A 17,983-nucleotide genomic window follows, 5' to 3' on the forward strand; every position below is an offset into this window, starting at 1 on the left:
TTACTGTGAAGCTGTAAGATGTGAAAAATGTGTTTACCGAGTTAGTGACTCATAACCGGCGCTGAGGCTCTGTGGATTCATTGTGTTCTAATTAGGGGGTTTGTGTTTTGCTTTATAATAATCTGTTCACACTAATGCAGCGCTGAGACTGGATTGTCAAACAGTGCAACGAGACTTTTGAAAGGATTTTATTATAACTACTGTTGTGGTTGACCAATATGGGCCGATACCAGTGTTGCTATTGTGAAAGTTAATTGAAATAAAGCTGAAATAAAATAAAATATAAATATTAGTTGAAAAACTTAAATGCAATGGCAGCTAACTAAAATAACATAAGTTCATGTTGAAGTACTAAAACTAAAATAAAAATAGAAATATAAAAAAATGGAAAATGGCACCAAATGGCAAAATTACAAAACAAAATTACTAAAACTTTAACTAAAATTTAAATGAAAACAGAAAAAATCAAAATAAAAGCTATATTAATATATACTAAAATAATACTGACCTTAATTTAATGCTTAAATTAAATGAGCACTTATCTGCTAATAATACCTCACTAAATTCACAAATAATAATAATAATAAAAATAAATAAAACAAATAAAATACAAAATAGAAAGGCTTTCACTACTTTTGGTGGGTGCAAATATAAAATGGCCTAAACAATACAACAGCACCAAAAAATTATTCTCAAAATTATCAATGCGAAAGCATTGCATTATCAAGCCATTATATAATTGCATTTTTAATTGCATTATTTAGCCATTATAATGTAGAATGTTTAGTACTGTTCTACAGTTGCACAAGGTTTTTCACAGAACTGAAACAAAGAGAACTACTGTTAAAAATAAGGGATTTCACAGCGATGCTATAGAAGAACAATGTTTGGTTCCCCAGAGAAACTTTCAGTAATCAGTTTTTAAGAGCCATTTTTTATCTTAGTGTGAATAACTTTTAAAAAAAACTAAGAATCTAAAGATTCCATGGATGTTAAAAGTTCTTCGTGGAACCACTGATGGCAATAAAGAAGCTTCATTTTTAACTGATCCTAATCAAATATCTTCCTTTTATTAACATTTGAAAGCATGTGATTTGGTGGTTGTTTCTCCAGCAGAGGGCAGTAGAAGAACAGACACAGACTCGTGCTGAAAGAGGGCAAGAAACAGCAGGGTGTTATTATTGTTCACAATCCATTTCCATACTTAAAAAAACCATCAAATCACCATGTCAATCTATGTGTGTTTCATGACAAAGATGTTTTGTAATAGCAGCTCTACTCATGCACACATGACAGCTGCTATTGAAGTGTAGTCTTTCAGCGTATGACCCGTTATGATTAATGTCAAACTCGAAGGGAGTCATCAGAGAGCAGGAATTATTGCTGTCATCATTTACATTAAGGCATTCAGTAGGCATGTATTCAAACACATTATACAGGAGCAGCAATGGGTGTTTATGAAGAGCCCTTTTTCAATAAGTCAGAGACATAGAGATGAAGGTGCTTTCATTGACCTCTCAGATCCTTGTGCTGCATCTAAAGGTTTCTGCATGAATATAATGCTCGAGAGACAGCGAGAGGAAACTCTCCTGTGATTAATCGAGAGCGCGGCCCTCGTTTTAACGGCTCCAGGAACTAATTTCTGCTGGATAATGTCACACACCGTGTGAATGTCACGGACCGCGACAGAGAAAGAGACTAAAGGCCCGTTCACACAAGAATTTCAACATTGCATCATTTTATGGATTAAGTTTTCGTTATCAATAATAACCCTGAAATAGGGTTTCACTGACAAAAACTAGATGATAACTAAATAAAAAACAGTTTTGAATGCCAAAAACTTTGACAAAAATCTACTTTTCTGTCTTTTTTGCCAACCAATAAAAACAAAATGAAAATGGAAGAGATCCAGCCAGAACTGAACAGGGTTGCCAGGTTTTCACAACAAACCCCGCCTAATTGCTAATCAAAACTAGCCTAATTGTGTCTCCCGGTAAAAATCGCGTCCCCTGGGGTAAAATTCGTGTTTTTTTTTGTTTTTTTGCCTTGGTTCCCCTGATAAAATTAGCAATCCAAGGGCTAAATATCATGTTATTGGGGTCGCTTCAACCCGCGGACATGAAAAACAACCCGCGGCAACATCCCAATAAGCGACTGATTATTAACTAGCATTGATCGTTTACTTTACGATGTTTATATGGTAATATGTTTTAGATAGTGATGGCCGATTTCGAAACACTGCTTCATGAAGCTCCGAAGCTTTATGAATCTTTTGTTTCGAATCAGTGATTCGGAGCGTGTATCAAACTGCCAAAGTCACGTGATTTCAGTAAACGAGGCTTCATTACATCATCACTGTTTCGAAACAGTTCGAGATTTCAATGGTTCACCAGTAGAGGGCGATGATAAAGTGAACCTATGAATCATGCAGATTCACTGAGAACTATTGAACAAGTGTCTATGGGCTTTACTCTATGATTTTACCAGATCTCTGATCAGTTTTATACATTTGTAGATGTTTAAATGTTTAAAAAAAGACATTAGAATACTTAAAATGAATAATAGTAGTTATTAATTTCTTTTTTGCCTGTTTAGCTTGAGCCATGGAACAAAGAAAACAAGCCATGAAAATTGATAAAAGAACACATATTATACAGACACTCTATATTTAATCTTATTAGATAATTAGTTAATTGCATTTGATAGATTTTACTTTCAGTAAAACTTTTGCAATAGATTTGTAAAAGGTGTTTTTATGCATGTTTGGCCTGAGTTTTGTTGCATTTAAACTGTTCTGACCACTAGGGGTCAACGTGAAGACGGGTGTCAGATTGTTTCGAAGCCTCGACACATTACGGCACATTTGCTTCAACTGCTTTAGTGTTTCGCGAAGCCTCGATCTGCCCATCACTAGTTTTAGACGGTTGTAAGAACGCATATTTTATCTCCCTCATCTGAACTTGACTGAGCAGCCTGCAACTGCAATAGTAAAGCGCAGACATTTCAAAATAAGAGTCATGGTGTATTTCTGGCTTGTTTATAATTTTTAGTGAAGCATTACATATGAGTTTTTTTCTTGGTCATTTTTGCTATTTTGGTTGCACAATACACTGTATTTAATTTAATTTCCATTTAATTCATAGTAAACTACTGTAGCTTCTGTCTGGGATTCCCCGTCACAGAAAGGAAAGACTAAGAACATTATTTGACATATTGTTCAATATACAGATTTTACTAGTATCAGGGTTATTATAGTTAACTAAAACCATAAAAAACTTTATTACTTGAAATAAAATAAATGTGAACTAAAATTAAAAAAAGCAAATATATATTAAAAAAACTTAAATTTATTTTATTTTGTCTAGTTCCTAAGCTTTATCTTAACATGTACTAATTAAAACAGAAATAAAAAATAAATATAGCTGCGAGCAGCAGTTATCGGGGTTCAAGCACTTTAAGGCTTATAAGCACATAAAAGGTATTATATTTTATTTAGCAAGCATGTAAGCACTTAGATGATAGATGGAAAAGACCATTTACAACCAATACAGGCAATTTAGTAAGGAAAAAATATGGTTTTTAAAGTTATAGTGCCACCTATTGCCCAATCTCCACCAGTTTTTTTGGGTGTCCTCAGAGTGTGTCCATACATATGTGTGTCAAATTTGGTGAAAATATCTATAAAAATAAAAAATATATTTCGTTTTGAAGTTATAGACACTTATAGAGCATAAAAAAATACCCATGAGTGACTTTGATTGGATTTTTTTGCCACTTCCTATCAAAATTTTGACATTTCGGCATTTAGTTAACAAACTATGGCTCCGTGGTTACTACAGTGGTTTCGTCTCAACTGGAATAACGGTATAGAAGATATAAGCAAAAGTTTAAGCGCTAAATCACAATGTTGCACAAACCATAAGCCGAAACCTAGCATGTTTGGTATTGTTGGACTCGGCAAGGTTTCAGGAGTCTAAGGACATGACTCCCGTAAAAATAAGTCGACCACACCCAAAGTTATAAGCATTTGAAAATTTAATTTTACCACTAGGTGGCGCTGTCTCGAAACTTCTCAGGCTCCTTCAGGGCATTGTACTGATGACCCATAATGAGTATCATTCCGATCGGCCTCCGTTAACCTTGTCTAACAGGTTCTCAAATTTCATTGGCCGATGGCGGCCATGTTTTTCGAGATACGCCAGTGTCCTCATAGACAGTCATGGCAACTTGGACAAAGACACTGCATGCTGAGTTTTAAGTCGATCGGACTAACGGTTGTATAGTTATAGCTGTTTTCATGTTTTTCATGTTATAGCGCCACCAAGTGTCTAATCGCTGTGATTTTTTAAACTGTGACCTCAGATTGAGCTCATACTCATGTGTACCAAGTTTGGTGAAAATATCTCATTTCGTTCACGAGTTATAGCCAATTTAGTAAAAGTGGCTCCGCTCACTTCGAACGTTTTGACGTCGATTAGCGACCGTGAATCGAAATTTCAACTTTTTATTATAAATATTGACAATTAGACTTCGGAGAATCTAATTGCACTGGTTTGGTTCCGATCGGGCCAAAAACCTAGGACTAGTTCGCAAAAATAGTTTTTTCAAAAAAATCCAAAATACCTGAAAATTTCACAGACGAGCGAATCCGCAAGCCTACGCCTAACGGTTCAGGAGTTATGAGCCATTTTGTACTTTTCACTGCTGTAGCGCCCCCGTCAGGCCGATCAGGGTGAGCCTTGCTGACGTTGTAGATGGTGTGAGTACTACCAGCTCTCAAAGTTTCAAGTCTCTACGACTTACGGTTTGGTCTGACCGATCACTTTTAGGGGAGAGTACTGATACAATAGCGCTATGTGCTGGAACCCCTAATAAAAATATATAGAATATAAAAACTATAGACTATTTTATATAGCCTATATAAAAATATATAGACTATAAATGTATATATAGACATTTAAAAACTATAAGACTTTTGAATAAAATTACAATGAAAGAAAATTCTATAAAACAAAAACTATAATAGTACCTCAATGATACTAAAATAACACAAATTCAGTTTTTTCCTAAAACTAAAACAATTCAGACGACTAAAATATGACTAAAACTAAATGGCATTTTCGTCAAATGACTAAAACTAAATCAAAATTTGCTGTCAAAATTAACACTGTCTAATACAAATGCAACAGACTGTTTCTGACCTTTTGACCCTCTGAAATCGTGACTAAAGGCCGCAGAGAGACTGAAAGATCATGATGTGTGTCTTTATTCTGCTCATTTTTCATCCTAAAACGTGTCATGGAACTGCTATTTTGAGTTATTTATGGCTATTTGATTTTGAGGAGCATGGCGATTGATCAAAGTATGTGATTTGATTATGTTTTGTTTGCTTTTTATTGTGGCGGCGAGAGCGGAGAATCGACCCTGGGAAAACTGTGTTTGCGAGCGCCGCCGTTGCACAAAACTCGCATTAAACTTCCTGTGAAATTCAGCGTGTCAACATAGTTCTTCAAAATCCAATAAAATATGTCAGCACAGTTTTCATGAACCCAATAAAGTATAATTTTGAAGCGAGCAGATGTGTGTGTGTGTGTGTGTGTGTGTGTGTTCTTTCAGGTCCTCTCCTGCTCCTCCAGGGTTGTTACTCATGTTTTCTAATTAAAAGCATTGAAAGCAACACTGTTAACAACTGACCACTTTACTGTCGGAGCTCTTTTGAGCTGATGTGATAAACTTCTGTTTGTGTGTGTTTGTGAGGTGTCTGTTGCGCTGATACACACACATCATCATCATTATACTGCAAAAAATGATGTTCTTCCTCAGTATTTTTACCTTGTTTACTTGTTTTTCAGTCATGTATCTTGATTTAAGAATCTTCAGATACGTGTACTGGAAAACAAGATATTTGTTCTTGTTTTAAAGTGGACCTATAATGTCCCTTTCACAAGATGTAATATAAGTCTCTGGTGTCTCCAGAATGTGTCTGTGAAGTTTCAGCTCAAAATCCCCCACAGATCATTTATTATAGCTTGTCAAATTTGCCCCTATTTGGGTGTGAGCACAAACACGCCGTTTTTGTGTGTGTCCCTTTAAATGCAAATGAGCTGCTGCTCCCGGCCCCCTTTCCAGAAGAGGGCGGAGCTTTAACAGCTCGCGCTTCGGTCGCTCGACAACAACAAAGCTGGAGAATCTCACGCAGCCAAAATGACGACGATGTTCAGCCTTACATTGTTCAAACCGGAGTCGACACTGATGGAGAGACTCAGGAAGAAGTTACAACTTTTAGACGTTTCTGAATGGTTAGTGGATAAATTTATGTAGTTGCTGTGGAGTTGATTCAACTCATCCACTAGCATGTGCCGTCATGTTAATCTTTTGTGTTGAATTGACCCTCGTTTGTGAAGCAGTCTGGCGTAAAATGACGGCATGACAACAACACTACTACAACAACTCTTCCTCTTCTCTAAAGCAGCCCAACATGGCCCCGCCCCCTTTGTTGAGTGTTCTCAGGGGCGGGGTTTATGTACATTTTAGGGTTTGCGATGTCACCAACCCGGGAAGAAGCTCGTTGTAGTCCCTACCAGCCGTTTGTTGCGATTTCTGTAAAAGAAAATATCTCCCTTTGCATTGAACTTTGAGTGTTGTAACTTTCCAGATGTTGTTTATGCTCAAACAGCAACATTACACACTAACTAAAGTTGAAAAAGTCAAATCATAATCAAGGTCCTCTTTAAGCACAAACTCACTGATTTTTGCGGTGTGATGCGTGTGCTCTTGTGTCGTGTTGCCGGTCACTGGAGTGGATCTGGAGGAGTCTGTGAGTGTTTCTCTCCATCAGTCACAGCGGGGTGGCAGGTTAGCAGCTGAAGGTGTGTCATTAGACCCCTGCCGACCGCCTCCTGGTCCGGCCCTCCTCACATTCGTCTTCATTAAAGAACCGTTGACTGGGTCTCTCTGAGCAGATGGCCATTAATGTGGCCACCCTATCCACGGGGACTCTACCTGAGGACGCGTCACCCCTCCGAACGCAGGGACTCGCCTGTTTGAATCACTTCCCAGGCCAGCATATAAATGGTTGCCGGTGGGTGGCGAAGGTACACAACAATACTCCTAATGAAGCCATAAGTACACTCATGCAAAGGCCAAGTATGGCTGTTTTAGTGACATCATCAGGTCTAATGAGTCAGCCAATCACTTGTTCTGTTCTAAAACTATAGTTTAGCAGCGAGAACTGAATGTTAAATCTCTTTCTCTCTTCACAATCAGATGAAACATCATTTCTTTTGCTTTGCCAGTATTTTATTATGGTGTTCTGTCCACATCAGAAGCATCTAATCAAGGCAGGGTTATTATTATAGTTAACTAAAACTGAAGCCAAAACCATAACGGAAAAACATTTTTGTCACTTGAAAACTTACAAATATACAAGTAGTTAGTTGCAAAGGCAAGATTTCTAAACTAAATCTCTTACTAAAATAACTAAAACTGAAATAAATATTAATAAAAACTCAACAGACATATTTTAAAAAAAAAAACTAATAGAAGTGTCAAAAACACACAACAGAATTACTAAAACTTTAACCAAGAATATAAAAATATTAATAAAAACTACAATAGTATAACAATGATGGAAAAATAACACTGACAAATCATTTGCTTCCAGTATTTTTATAATATGGACTTCTTCCCAACCTAATCAAACGTGATTCTTAAAACATAATTTCTTAAAACAAAAATGGGATGTTAAACCATTTTAGTACTTCAGTATTTAGATGTTCGTTGCAACTTGATTGTGTGAATCCTGAAGCAAAACTAGTCGAGAAGCGCTTCTTTAAAACATCATGTCAAGTCACCTTTATTTATATAGCGCTTTTTACAATGTAGATTGCGTCAAAGCAGCTTTACATTGATAACTGGTACATTGTTTGACTGCACAGCAGCTCTTAAAGAATAGTGTCAATGCAGGCAGATCAAAAGCACTGTTGAATATCAAAATGTCAAGTCAAGTGTCCCCAACTAAGCAAGCCAGAGGCGACAGCGGCAAGGAACCCAAACTCCATCAGGTGACATCAGGTGGCAGACAAGTGGCAAATTGGTGTTAAAATGGAGAAAAAAACCTTGGGAGAAACCAGGCTTAGTCGGGGTTCCAGTTCTCCTCTGGCCAACAGTGCTTTGTTACAATTCAGGTTGCTATCATAAGTCCAATAGGATCGCAACATTAAAAGTATTTATTTCAGTTCCATCCAATTGAGGATCGTATTCATCACGCCGGTATGGACGGTTGTTGAGGAACTGTGTCGTGGCTGTCGTGTCGATGAGGCCTTCACAGTGGATGATCTAGTTGACTCAATCTCTGCTGATACTTCAGGGCTGCGTTGTGGTCGTGTCAAGGTGCAGGTCCTTGGTCTCACCTGGATACGGCCCGGATCCGGTTGACTACGGTGAACCTCGGGATAAACAGAAAGACTAATATTAGCGTAGATGCCATTCTTCTTCTGATGTAACGAGTACATCAGGTGTTATAGGAAGTGTTCCCGGTTCCGGCTGACCTAATTTATGCAGCCTAATAATCCTTTAACGGATTTGGAAATATAAATTGGTAATGTGTTATGTGTATGCCAGGTTAAAGAGATGCGTTTTTAGTCTAGATTTAAACTGACAGAGTGTGTCTGCTTCCCGAACAATGCTAGGAAGATTGTTCCAGAGTTTAGGTGCCAAATAGGAGAAGGATCTACCACCTGCAGTTGATTTTGATATTCTAGGTATTATCAGCTGGCCTGAATTCTGAGATCGCAATAGACGTGAAGGACTATAATGAATTAGGAGCTCGCTCAGGTACTGGGGAGCTAAACCATTTAGTGCTTTGTAAGTAATTAGCAAGATTTTAAAATCTATACGATGTTTAACAGGAAGCCAATGCAGTGTTGACAGAACTGGGCTAATATGGTCATACTTCCTGGTTCTAGTAAGAACTCTAGCTGCTGCATTTTGTACGAGCTGTAGTTTATTTATCAGGCGAGCAGAACAACCACCCAGTAGAGCGTTACAGTAATCTAGCCTTGAGGTCATGAACGCATGAACTAACTGTTCTGCATTTTTCATTGAGAGCATATGTCGTAGTTTAGATATATTTTTAAGATGGAAGAATGCGGTTTTACAGATGCTAGTAACATGGCCTTCAAATGAAAGATTGGTATCAAAGAGCACACCCAGGTTCCTAACTGACGACGAAGACTTAACAGAGCAGCCATCAAGTGTTAGACAATATTCTAGGTTATTACGTGAAGAAGTTTTTGGTCCAAAAATTAGAATCTCTGTTTTTTCTGAATTTAGTAGTAGGAAATTACTGGTCATCCAATTTTTTATATCAGCTATGCACTCCGTTAATTTTGTGAATTGGTAAGTTTCGTCAGGGCGCGAAGAAATATAGAGCTGAGTATCATCAGCGTAACAGTGAAAACTAACGCCATGCTTCCTAATGATATCTCCCAAGGGTAGCATGTACAGAGTGAACAGTAACGGTCCTAGTACTGAGCCTTGTGGTACTCCATATTGAACTTGTGATCGATATGACATGTCTTCGTTTACTACTACAAACTGATAACGGTCAGATAAGTATGATTTGAACCATGACAATGCAATTCCACTAATGCCAACATAATTTTCGAGTCTATTTAAAAGAATATTGTGATCAATAGTGTCAAATGCTGCACTAAGATCCAGTAACACTAATAGAGAGATACAACCACGATCTGATGATAAGAGCAAATCATTAGTAACTCTAATGAGAGCAGTCTCAGTACTATGGTACGGTCTAAATCCTGACTGGAAATCCTCACAGATACTATTTCTTTCTAAAAAGGAACATAGCTGTGATGATACTGCCTTTTCTAGTATTTTTGACAGAAAAGTGAGATTTGAGATCGGCCTGTAATTGACTAATTCTCTAGGATCAAGTTGTGGTTTTTTAATAAGAGGTTTAATAATAGCCAGCTTAAAAGTTTTCGGTACGTATCCTAATGATAAAGATGAATTGACGATATTGAGAAGAGGGTCTATGACCTCTGGAAGCATTTCTTTCAATAGCTTAGTCGGTATAGGGTCTAACATACATGTTGTTGATTTTGATGATTTAACAAGTTTAGACAATTCTTCCTCTCCTAAAGCAGTAAATGAATTGAATTTTTCCTCAGGGACACTACAATGCACTATCTGACACGATACTGTAGTAGACGGTTGCATGGTTATTATTTTTTCTCTAATATTATCAATCTTGCAAGTAAAGAAGTTCATAAAGTCATTACTGCTGTGCTCTTTGGAAACATCAGAAGTTGAAGCTTTATTTCTTGTTAATTTAGCCACTGTATCAAATAAATACCTAGGGTTGTGTTTATTTTCTTCTAAGAGTTTAGAAAAATAGGCAGATCTAGCAGATTTTAAGGCCTTTCTGTACTCAATCATTCTCTCTCTCCACGAAATACGAAATACTTCTAGTTTTGATTTCTTCCAGCTGCGCTCCATTTTTCTGGCTGCTAACTTTAGGGCCCGAGTGTGGTCATTGTACCATGGCATTGGATTAATTTCCTTAATCTTTTTTAAACGCAAAGGAGCAACTGAGTCTAATGTGCTGGAAAAGACAGAGGCAATAGTTTCTGTTGCAACATCGAGGTCTTCTAAGCTGTCTGGTATGCTAAGGCGATGAAAATGATCAGGAAGATTATTTATAAAGCAATCTTTAGTGGTAGAAGTGATGGTTCTACCATATTTATGGCATGGAGGCAGTTTAGCCGCCTTGACTAAATGTAGGGTCATCAGGCTTAATAACTCAAATAATCACTTGTTTTGTTTTTAAAGTGCCCCATTATGCTATTTTAAAGGTTCCTACTTTAGAAGTCTCCTGCAACAGGTTTACATGCATTCAAGGTCAAAAACTCTAATTTTCTCATAATATCCACTGCAGCATCAGCTCTTTTCTCTCAGTGTCTGAAACGCTTCCATCAAGGATTCAGTCTCTCTAAACCCCGCCTTTCTGAGAGCAGCTCTGCTCTGATTGGTCAGCCGGTATCAGTCTATTGTGATTGGTCAGAAACCAAAAGCTTATTATTATATCTGAATCTCAGCTCTTGATTCACGTTGGTTTTACCGTATCAATCTCATCAAGGTGGATTTGCTTTGGCAGCAGAAAACAGCGTCTTCTCGACATGAACAACACGAACCAAACTCTTCCAGTCTCAGATACAACTACAGTGATTGAGGGCGGGGCAAAGAGACGCTGTTCAGCCAATGAAGACCAGAGGCGGGCATTATGCAAATGAGTTACAAACCTATGTAGGTTCAGAAGGAAGTGAGACTAGAATTACTGACGACTCGTTTCAGTTCAGTATCGATTCTTTCTTTTAGGAGACAATAACTTTGTCGTGCACTTTGATCTTTAAAATTTTATGAGTTGAGACTGGTTTGGTTTGGCTGTCACATCCGGTTTGAGCATTAGCTGAGATTGTAAGAGCTTGGCCTGTGTGAATTATGAACGAGAACAGACTGTGCACAGGCATTTAGGAGCACGTGAAATATTCACGCTGAACTGAGATCAAGTCTGAATGACAAAATCACAAAATTCACTATTTGACAGGATGCAAAACACGGCAGCAGGTCCATTTATGACATGTTTTCATCTGCTGCACAAGGTGAGGAATATATGAAGTAACTTCAAGGTTTCTTGTGGGCTTGAATATTGCTAACGAAGATTTTCAGAGAACATTCTGCATCTTATATTTTCTTTATAAACTCTTCAGCTCTCCGCATCTGACCCGTCCTGTCCGTCAGGGGTCAGGGGTCAGAGGTCAGGCGGGTGTTCGGGGCAGCAGCTAAATTAAGAAAAGATGAGTTGCCCGAGGCTGTGCCACTTCACTTCACAACATTCATCTGAAGAAGAGGTTGTGTTCAGAGCGTGACTCTAATGCTGAACACATTCATTTTAAAGCTTAGTTATCATCATTATAATCTGCTTAGAGGAAAAATGTACTGCTCAAAAATGTTCCTCCACATCTCAGGAGACTTCACTGAGAGAGATAATGTTAATGAAGAGTTTGCTTTATTGCAATCTAAGAGAAACAACTGAAATATCGACGAGATCTCATTTGTGATTGTACTTTCCTGTATAATTAAGTAAGCGATAATCAAGGCAGTGGCAAAAAATAAATCATCATTTTCATTTGCATAAGTGGAATTGTGGGCGGGGCTTCAGGGTCCCACCCAATCAGAATGCAATGCTCATCACTTCAGGGGTTTACTTGCATATTAATTTTATTGATATTCTCAAGAGATTACTCTTTGCTAAAGCAATATATCAAAATGATAAATAAATTTCACAGCAGAAGTGTCTAGCCGGTGACATTTAAAGTCATCTGATGCACACTGATGGATGAATTATAAGATTAAACTCTCAAAAGTGAAGTAAAGCTTTACGGAAGCAGATCTGCACCGGCTGAGTTCATGATTTGTTGTTTTTGCCCTGTGTTTAAAATGTCTCTGATGCTTTGATCTGCTTAAGATGATAATAGCAGTGAAATCTGATGTTATTTGAGATCATCGTTCAACACACTCCTTATTCAAAAAGAAAAATGTTTGCATAAATATTAAAAAACTGAATTAAAACAGTTGCATGCAGACTTTAATCCAATATGATGTTTTTTGACACTTTTCCTGATGTGTTTCTCCATCTTCAGACAGCAAAAGTTGACGAATGAATTCGTCCTTCTATAGAGACGTGAAGTTCGTCCGGTGAGCATAATTGATTTACTGGCAGACAGACACTGGTAAGTGCTAAAATTAATGAATTTTTACTATAGTGAATGTTTGACTCGTAATAATTACATCTTGTGAATAGAATATCATATCAGCATGACATAATTAACATTCATGATATAAGCTTTTATAATCCCTATAAAGCTACTGAATCATATTTCTAAGGCCTCTAAATGATCAACATGATCTGATAAACCTCAATCTCCTTCAGTCCTTCGGTCTCTGATTGATAGTTTAGACTCTTTTTAGCAAGTAAAAGTGTTTTAGTATAATTGAACAAACGTCCTTCAGCTCGTGTGAATATTAGTAGCTCGATTAGTAATATTCCAACTGGACTGAAGCAGGTTTACTTGATTATCCAGACATCATTTATTAGAAAAATCATGAGTATCAAATATGATCATCAGGCTTTTGAGGATGGTTTATTTGTTCATCTCTCAATCATCATTGCATTATATGTTTTAAAAAGCTTTGATCATAAAACTAAGCATTTAAATATCATCTTACTAAGACATGTTATTGGCAGATATTGATATTTATATGCATTTTATGTAAGTGTCTGCTATACTGTTATAAAGATCTCATTGATTTACATCACAAGCATCAGAATTTCATCACTTTTCTGCATCTGCAGAAAATTGCATATTCTCTCTGAATAAATTGAGCTGTTTTTTCATCCATATTTTCACTATAACAGACTATATGAGCCATAAAAGCCTGATACTCAACATTATATTTTGTCTCAATGTTTTGTCTAAATTGATTTTTCTGACAATTATTATTTCATATGTCAAGCTTTACAGGGTTAAGTTTTGATGAATATACACTGATAGAAATGAGCCGGGTCTGTGATTATTGTCACTCATCACAAAGACAGCTGCACCTCTGTGAGAACCGTGTGTTATTTTATCTTTGTCTTTATTAAGTCATAAAGCCGCTATCAGTTCTCCGTCTCAATCATCTTCTCTGATAGTCCTCGTTCGTCTGCATTAGATGGAGTGAGTGACACTGTAAGCTGTGAGGAGTTGACGGAGCATCATGAGGTCATTGGCAGCAGATGCGGCTTGTTAAGGCTCTGAGAGGCTTTTGGCTCGCGCGCCGCGGGGAAACCGATATATTTCCTCATCGGCCGTCATTCTGTCGCTCTAATGGACAGATTTCACTTCCCAGGCCGGCGTTGAGTGGACGCGACAGCTCCGAGTCAGAGTTCATTGGGACAGATGATTTTCTTGCAGGGACAAATCTGGCAACAACTGTAAGGTTACGGTGTCACAGACTCAGTGCGGCTAATGATCTTGTGTCTGCTGAGCTGAATGAGACAACAAACATCATCTGACTATGACTTACAGCTGCACGATTAATCATTAAAAGATTGCGATCTCAATTCAAACACAAACCTGATCTAATTCCTAAATGACAAGGAATCATATGTTTTTAAACCTTTGACAAGTTCGATCACAGTGTTTCAGATCTGATCCAGAGAGAGCAGTTGTCATGTATAGATATGAAACTTTTCAACCACTCAGTATCATTATTTCTGTCTTACAATAATTCAGATTATCACAGAAGTACTGGGATAAAAGTTTATAGTTCAGATATAAACACTGATGTCTACAGAAGTGATCAAAATAGAGTGAATCACATTTTGAAAGTAACTTGTCGCTTCAAATAAAGATTGTATCAATTACATCGTTACACCAGTAGGTGGCGACAAGTGACTGTTAAAATATATGTATTTTCCATTGAATCATTCATTCAAGAGATTTGTTCAAAAGCGCTGATTCATCCAGTAATTAAACAAATTAAGTGTTTATGAGTGAGTTGTTGAATCACTCATTCAAGAGATTCATTCAAAAACGCTGATTCATCCAGTAATGAAACAAGTGAAGTCTTAATGAGTGAGTCATTAAATCATTCATTCAAGAGATTCGTTTAAAAACGCTGATTCATCCAGTAATGAAACAAGTGAAGTGTTTATGAGTCATTGAATCATTCATTCAAGAGATTTGTTTAAAAACGCTGATTCATCCAGTAATGAAACAAGTGAAGTGTTTATGAGTGAGTCATTGAATCATTCATTCAAGAGATTCGTTCAAAAACACTGATTCATCCAGTAATGAAACAAGTGAAGTGTTATGAGTGAGTCATTGAATCACTCATTCAAGAGATTCGTTCAAAAACACTGATTCATCCAGTAATGAAACAAGTGAAGTGTTATGAGTGAGTCATTGAATCACTCATTCAAGAGATTCGTTCAAAAACGCTGATTCATCCAGTAATGAAACAAGTGAAGTGTTTATGAGTGAGTCATTGAATCATTCACTCAAGATTCATTCAAAAATGCTGATTCATCCTGAAACAAGTGAAGTGTTTATGAGTGAGTCATTGATTCGTTCATTCAAGAGATTTGTTAAGAAATGCTGATCCATCCAGTAATGAAACAAGTGAAGTCTTTATAAATGAGTCATTGAACCACTCATTCAAACGGATTTTATTTAAATACTTAATTAAAATTAATTAAACCTTTTTAATAGGCTGCAGCAATTAATCATGCAGCTCTACTATCTTCACACACATTGCCGCCTGTGTCTGATCCAGGAAGATAGATATAAACATATCAGCAGTTTAATTAACTTTAACTAACAAGATTTTCTTTATACTGTTGTCATGATGGTTGGTGATGATCTGAATGAGAAAAGCCATAGCGTTTACTCAAAACTGAACGCAACATATAACTGTATAACATAAGTTGCACCGCATGTTGACACATTTTAGTTTGCAACAATGCATGATCTCAAGCTCACTGCAGAGAAACTATTTCTTGCTTAGTATTTTTTGTCTTGTTTTCCAGTACAAACATCTAAACATTTTTAAATCAAGATACGTTTAGAAGCAAAATGACTCTTGTTTTCTGAGAAATGTGTCAAAATTAAGTAAGTTTCAGCTTAAAAGCAGAAAAAAGTCAAAAATTATTTTTCTGACCCCATTGGCAGATATTTGTTCTTGTTTTAAGCAAAAACTCACTTCATTTTCAGGAAAACAAGACTTAATATCTTCAGTCATTTTGCTTCTCCAGTAAATGTATCTTGATTTAAGAATGTTTAGATGTTTTAGCTGGAAAACAAGACAGAAACACTGAGGAAGAACTCATTTCTTTGACGTGTTTGTGTAGTTAGAAGTGTTTGTCAGATCCAGTTGTCACTCTCAAGGACTTCAGGTATATGGTGTATTTACTGTGAATGAAAACAAGGCGAGATACAGTGCTGTTTAAAGTCTAATTTATGAGCTTTTATTCAATGGATTTTTGTTAGAAAGACAAATAATCAGTGTTTTGTTTTGTTCCAGAGATTCTGGTCATTCGATCCAAGCATCATGATGACAGCGTTTACATCGAGTCTGCCACAGAGAGCAAGGTAAAATAAATTACTTTGTGTTTAAACCATCTGACGTCTTCTGAATTTTAATATATCAAGCCACCAGTTGCAATTCAAAAATGTCATTGTGAGTCTCCAAATTAAATCTAGTTTGAGTTCATCATGTAGCTCCGCCCCTTTCTCCGCCCCCAATCTAAAAACACGCATCTATTTCTAATGCATTCCGGGTGACTTTGTGTCCTGAAGCTAAAATATGAATATTCCGGTGAAATTCCAAAGGCAATCACATTTTCTGTCTCGGTAAGCAGCGAGTGTAGCTCGGGGTCATCCGCGGAGGTTGTTCCTCTTCCACAGGCACTTTACATGAACCCCGAGGCTTACCTGTGTAATTAACTTTATTTCCCCTTATCAGTCCGCAGTGGATTGTTTCCTCGCACTCGATTCCCCAGCGGAGCCCGTATACTGTAATAACTCCTCTGTTCTCCTCCTCTCATCTGCTGAACACCTCCTGCTCCAGATTATGATTAGAAGAGGCAGTTTTGAGCAGTTCAGTGTTTGTGTTTCCTTTCAGTAGCCAGTGCTGATCAGGGAATATATACACTGCCGGTCAAAAGGTTTAATTAATATTTTTAATAAGTAAGGACACATTAAATTGATCAAAAGTGACAGTAAAGACATTTATAATGTTACAAAAGATTCTATTTCAGATAAATGCTGTTCTTTTGAACTTTCTAATCATCAGAGAATCCTGAAAAATAAAATGTATCATAGTTTCCACAAAAATATGAACTGTTTTCAACATCGATAATAATCATAAATGTTTCTTGAGCATCAAATCATCATATTAGAATGATTTCTGAAGGATCATGTGACACTGAAGACTGGAGTAATGATGCTGAAAATTCAGCTTTGATCACAGAAATAAATTACACTTTACTATATATTCACACAGAAAACAGATATTTTAAATTTGGCAGTCTAACATTTAACCCAACTGCTGGGTCAGAACAACCCAATCGCTGGGTTTGTCCATATTTACCCCAACGTGGGTTATTTTTAACTCAGCATTTATTAGTGTGAGGATGATAAAAAACAGAAGAAACATTCTCAGAACGTTCTGGCAAGGTTATCTCAAAGTTATGTACAAACGTTCTTCCAGTAACATTAATAGAACGTTGTTCAAAATTAACTGGTCTTTAATAATGTTCTCAAAGCATCGTTCATGGAGCATATTTTAATTGTTAACATACGTCTAATAACGCATTAAACATTATGAACATTTGTCTTATAATGCATTTAAACAACTTAGTACTCATTTCAGAACGTTCAGAGAACATTCAAGTAACACTCCCATGATATTTGCAAAATTATAAAATTGAACGTTCCCTTAATATTTTCTCTAACGTTTGCAATAACCAAGAAAAAAGTTTTAATTTATTTGGGCGTTTTGCTTGCGCCGATAGCCTTGTGGGCAGCGTGCTGACATATAGTGCGCTTCGGGTGACCCGAGTTCGAGTCCCGGCTCGTGGACCTTGCCCGATCATGGTCCCACTTCGCTTACTGTCCTATCATAATAAAGGCAAAAACTGGACGTTTTGAACGTTCTAAAAACATTTTTAAAAAAATTATGTTTTAATAACTTAATGGGAACGATAGAGCATATTTTCGTCAGCTGTCTCGTCTGACCGCTGGTTAATGATTCCAGCATTAAACAGCCTTTATAATCACAATCTGTTAGATTGTCTTTAATGCATCCATATTGTGCTGCTGCAGATAAAGTAATGCCACAACAGTTGAAAGTGCAG

This window comes from Ctenopharyngodon idella, chromosome 24, assembly GCF_019924925.1.
Source record: "Ctenopharyngodon idella isolate HZGC_01 chromosome 24, HZGC01, whole genome shotgun sequence".
NCBI classification, from domain to species: domain Eukaryota; kingdom Metazoa; phylum Chordata; class Actinopteri; order Cypriniformes; family Xenocyprididae; genus Ctenopharyngodon; species Ctenopharyngodon idella.